Raw genomic sequence first — 6,096 nt, 5'->3', positions numbered from 1 at the left:
TTTCTACATTAGTGCATGCTCACACAAATATAATGAGAAATATTTTTAAGACCAAAAGCGTTCCCAATGGAGCTGAAAGTGTCTAATATCCATGTTTGGATCACTCCTTTGCTCTCCTGGTATGTGTTTGAGGCAGAGGGATTTGCTTGTAGGATTCTGAGCTACCTGTAAGTGGAAGCAATGCCCAAATCACAGAGGTGACCTAGTCCCTACAGACTGTTTTCTCAGTGCAGTGGAATTCCTAGTGTCTGATGCCCTGTTGTGGGGCTTTCTTTGCAAAAAGCTTATAGATTGTTTTCTTGAGGCTTTTTGATTTGCTTAAAAAACTAAGTCTAGCAGCCTGAGGGTTGGGCATAATTCCCCCAACAGCAGTGGGGAGCCAGGCACTTTGCCCCCAAACATTCATTTCCTGTTAGTGCTTAAAAAACAGAGTTACATTCCGGTTCTGTTTGTTCCAGTTCCCCTCTCCTCTCTCTCCCCTGACCTCTCCCACTCAGCTTGGGCTTCACAGCCAATGCTGATCTCACTGGCTGACTCTGCATTTCATTTTGGTGAGTACCACTTACTAGTGCCAAGAAGTGAACGCAGAAGCAACTACCTCCTGTCCTGGTCAAAGTTTCCTACGGGCTCCCAGCCTCGCCACGGTCATGCCCTGAACCCTCCCCTGGGTAGAACCCCTAAGAGTGGCAACGAAAAAGTCCCTGCATGTGCCACACCTGTAGAAATGTCTGGTTAGGCAGGCTCTCTGGGTCCCTCTGAGTAATTAGCTGGAGATGGCAGCCCAGCAAGGCCAAGACCAAGGGATTTGACATCAGGGTTGCCAGCTGATCAATGTGGTCTTTGTTTTTGTTCCAAAAAAGATGACACAGCGATCCAGCCTGGAGCTTTTAGGAACAAGCAGCATCCCTGGAAGATGCTGCTCACTACAGTGAACCAGGAAGAGCACTGATGGCAAACCAGGAGTAACCTCCATCCTTCATGTCTCAGGGGACTCATAGCCCATATAAGCAGGCTTCACACTTGTCTGAAGTCTGATCTCAACATGGCAAAAGACCCTACAGATCCTGTCCTGGCTAGTTTTATGTCAACTTAACACAAGCTAGAGTCATCTGAGAGGAGAAATCTAGATTTAGAAAATGCTTCCATAAGATCCAGCTGTAAGGCATTTTCTTAATGAAGAAATTAAGGCAATTTCATAATTAGGTGGGGGAGGTCCAGTGAATTGTGGGTGCTGTCATCTCTGGGCTGGCGGTCCTGGGTTCTATAACAAAGCAGACTGAGCAAGCCAAGAGGAGCAAACCAATAACTAGCACTCACTCCTTCATGACCTCTGCATCAGCTCCTGCCTCCAGGTTTCTGCCCTGCTCAAGTTCCTGTTCTGACTTCCTTTGATGATGAACCGTGAGGTGGAAGCCTAAGCCAAATGAGCCCTTTTCTCCCCCAAGTTGCTTTGGTCATGCTGTTACAGCACAGTAATGGTACCCCTGACTTCAACAGGTCCCTTGTCAGATTAACTACTTGGTTCAGTAAAACATGCTCACTTTCACGGAGGTCCCAGTGGCTGCCAACCCACAGGGAGTGGACGCTTCTCTTGCCCACTGTTCCCTGTCTTTGTTCTTCTCCCTCTAGTTATCAGAGCAGAATCTTCAGCACCACTTTCCGGGCTCTTCCTCTTCAACTATCGACAATCAGTTGGTAACGAATCCACGTGCCATTGGATTGGATATTTCAGTTTATTATCCACGAACCTGTGGTTCTGAGCCCTCATTTCCCACTGTGCCCTTATCCATTTATGTCTCTCCTCATCTGCAAGTATTATTTCATAATAAATCTTCCTATCTCTGGGTTAATCAATTTTCCAATCACCCTGTTTACTGGGTGCCAGACTCTTTCCCATAGTGATCCTTCTAAAAAGCAAATGTAGTTTTAAGTGGCTCAAAATCTTCCAGGGTCTCCCTACAGTCTACGAATAAACCCTAAATTCTTCAATATGCTGTAAAAGATCCTTCATGGCCCAGAATACCTGACTGTGCTGACTCACTTCTCCTCCAACCTTGCTTGTACCCAGAGATTGAACCATAGTCTATTGACTGAGGCATTTCCTCATTCAGTTCCTGCTTTATTTCTTTTTAAGGTGTATCTATTTATTGTATGTATATGAGTACACTGTAGCTGTCTTCAGACACACTAGAAAAGAGCATCAGACCCCATTACAGATGGTTGTGAGCCACCATGTGGTTGCTGGGAATTGAACTCAGGACCCCTGGAAGAGCAGTCATTGCTCTTAACCACTGAGTCATCTCTCCAGCCCCAGTTCCTACTTTATTTATAATTACACAATTAGTGTTGGGGGTGGGGGCTGGTGCATACATATAAGGGAGTGTGCATTTGCCCTAGCATGAGGTCAGAGGGCAACTTGCAGGAATTGGTTGTTCTATCTTCCCATGATTTAGGTCACAGGATCAAACTCAGGTTGTCTGCTCATGGAAAGTCACCAAACCACTTCAAGAAGGTTTGCATTTTCAAAGTATCTCCCTGATTGGGAATTTAAGAACATTTTGAAATCCAGGCATAGTGGTACATGCCTTGAATCCCAGCACTTGAGAGGCAGAGGCAAGTAGATCTCTGTGAGTTTGAGGCCAGCCTGATCTCCATAGTGAGTTCCAAGTCAGCCAGGGCTACATAGTGATACTCTGTCTGGAGAAAACAAAAACCAAAAAGAATGCCTTGAACCCAGATTACCACATGGTCTTCTGTGCTTTACAGAAGCCAACCAACATTTCATCCACTAGGGCTGACTTCCACTTCAGTCTACCTGATGAATTCATTCCCATGGTTCAAAACTCAGCTTGCAAGCTTTAAAATTCAAGAGCACTCCTTCCCTTCTTCCCTTGCCATGTTGAGCATATCTTCAACACTTCCCATGGCACCTTGTTCTGTTATAGCATGTGGTAGCTTAGATGTGAAATGTCTGCCAAAGACCCAAGTTTGAAGAATTGCTCCTCTAGGTGTGGCCTGGGGAAGAAAGTTAGATCATTGGGAGCATGCCTTTGAGGCTCTGTTGGGACCTTGCTCCCCTTCCCCTCCCTGCTTCTCTGCCATGGTAAACGTGCTACAAGCTGCTACCATGATGCACTAAGTTGCTAGAGGCCCAAAGCTACAGGGCCAAGCAACCATGGACAGAAACCATGAGCCAAAAACTAACTCTTTCCTCGTAAATTGATTCTTTCATTTCGTCACAGTTATGTAAAAGTGAGTGACACACAACACTTTCCACTTACAGGTCTGTCTTTGTCACTAGATGAGTTTGCTGAAGATCAGGTATATAATCCTTTCAGCTTTATGTCCTTAAAACCCAGCACTTGATTTAATTGTATTTTTTGAATGGATACATTTATACTGGTGTTTGTGTGTGTGTGTGTGTGTGTGTGTGTGTATGTGTGTGTGTGTGTGTGTGTGTGTGTACAGAAAGGTCCTCCTTTGAATCATAGAAAATGCCTTTAGTCACTGTCTTTCTCTACTGGAGGACACTGTCCATCTAAGACCCAAAAATCTTGTAAAGGATAGGTGGGCCCTGTGTGTTGCTAACATTCCACAAACAAGCTTCTAGAGGAAAGGGGAAGAGAGCTTTTTTTTATTGATTTGGTTAGGTTTGGCTGTTGCTGTTGTTGTCCTGGGGAGTCAAACCAAAGGTCTTAAGCTTGCCAGACAAGCACTTTGCCATTGAGCTGTTCCTTCGCCCAAGGAGTGGGGTTTTGAGCATTCTCCCAATATTGCATGATTTGGAATAGAAGTCTCTTGAACACAGACCTACATGGGAGGTGTAAACTCACAGTAGGCTTCAGTGAAGCAGGGCAGAAGGCCATGCAGACTGTGTGACATGGAACTATGGGGAGGAAGGGTCCCCTTGTCTTTCACAGTTGGCAAGATCGACCTGCAGATTTCCTGAGCTCCATGTCCTATGGGTGACATTGGAAATAAGAGAAATAGGTAACTTCTCCATGATGAAAAGAGCTCCCCTGAGACTACACATAGTAAAGCTTGTGAGGTTTGAAAACCTGAAGGGGTGTTTGGGTGAGAAGCTTGACTGAATTTGTGACTAAATCCTGTCAGTCTTTAGTTGAGATTAATCAGTTTAGGAAGAAGCAGGTTGGGACTTGAACTCGGAATGCACGTAACATCTTTGCTGAAATGGTAAGCTGATTTCTATGTACGAATCCTTGAAAACTGAGATTCACTCATTCTTTCACTCATTTCTTCATTCATCCACTCACCATGTTCATGAAGGACCCCTTTTCTAATATTTTTATTTCATTTACACTTTAAAAATTATTATTTTATCACTTTTATCATTATTAATCTGTATATATCACACACATACCACATATGTATGCAAATTCAGGGGATCATTTTCTTTTCTCAGAAAGAAAAAAAAGACGGGATTACTGGGTGAGAAAAATTTTTGGTGCTAAAACACTGGTGTCCAAACCTCTGTCTTCAGGCTTACCAAAGTGCTGTACTCAAAATGAAGAACAGCTGGCATGAGAAGTAGAAAGAGGCCTTCAGAAGATAGACCTGGGTCCTTCAGTCCCACACCTATTGCTGCTACTGTTAATGGAGCTGATCTCTGACCCCAACCCAGAGGGCTTGATCCCAAGGACTAAGCTGAATAGCAGGAAAACTGATACTGGAATGCTGGCCAGAGGGCCTTTAGCAGGTGAACATTGTTGTAGAACACAGCCCTCTGACCAATAACAGACACCATCTTTATCAGATCAACCATGCATTCTCTCAAGAGACCATCAGAAGCAACCTGTGGAATGTTGACCTTCCCTCAGAAAAGGAGTCCCTGGATCCTTGGGAGAGACTCCAGCTTCTCCTTGCAGGCATTTAATTCAATTCTGCCCTAATTGTACTTAGTCTGCAGCTTACGGATTACTAAAGCACAATGGCTGTGGAGGGGATGTAGTTAGATGGGATGTATCAGATGTGCTGTGTGAAGAGTTTCCAGTGTTCCTTCTTAGGGGTCACCCGTGTACCTGCTTGTAACTCTTCACCCCCACACTGTAAGGAAATAGTTTGCTTAGTTTGTTTTCTATTGGTGGGATAGACTGCCATTAAAGGAAGTGACTTGGGATGGAAAGGGTTTATTTCATCTTACGGCTTGTAGTCCATCATGACAGGAAGTCGGGTAAGGAGCTAAAAGCAGAGACCTGGAAGCAGGAACTAAAAAAAAAAAAAAAAAAGCCCTGGAAGTATGCTGCTTACTGGCTTGCTCCCATGGATTACTCAACCTCTTTTCTTATGCTGTTCAAGAGCATGTGCTTAGGGGAACATTATCCATGGCGGGCTGGGTCATCCTCTCTCAATTATTAGTCAAGAAAACCCTGCAGATTTGCGTATAGTTAATCTGATGGAGGCATTTTCTCAATTGTGGTTCTTTCTGTTTGACTCTAGCTTGTGTCAAGTTGAGAAAAAACTAACCAGGACATAACCTCAGTAAACTCATTGGTTCTGCTGGATGATCCTCAGTAGAAACATATGTTGGTTTGTCATTGGGGCCTTAGGAGGAGGGAGTAGATGCTGCTTATGTTTCTCCAGAGAGAAAGCAAGGTCTATCATTGCATATCTAGCCATGGAGTAAGAAGGAGGAATTTCCAAGATCATAAGACTAAGCTGGCACACTAAGCCTCACAGAAGCAAAAATCTATGTTCTGTGTTTTTCCCCATCAATTCCTTAGAAAGCAGATCCCATGGGATGATAGAAAGGGAAAGTGGGTTCATTGCTTTTCTGTTGCTATAACAAAACCCCTCACCAAAAACAACTCATGGAAGACAGGGTTTGTTTTAGCTCATAGCTACAGTGGGATACAAGTCTCTCATGGCAGGAAGGCACAGCAGGAAGTGACAGGCACAGATGGAGGAAGAGGAGGTTGAAAGATCACATCTTCAACTCCATTCAGAAAGAGGAGAAGAGCAGAAATGGAAGTGGGGAGCATTTATAAACTCTGAAAGCCCACCCCTATTCTATGCTTGATCCAGCAAAGCTATACCTCCTAAACTTCCTCTGACAGCACCACCAACTGGAGATTTGCT

This window comes from Mus caroli, unplaced genomic scaffold (genome assembly GCF_978045245.1).
Source record: "Mus caroli unplaced genomic scaffold, Mus_caroli_1 scaffold_14, whole genome shotgun sequence".
NCBI lineage: Eukaryota > Metazoa > Chordata > Mammalia > Rodentia > Muridae > Mus > Mus caroli.
Note: the sequence above shows the minus strand (reverse complement) of the source record.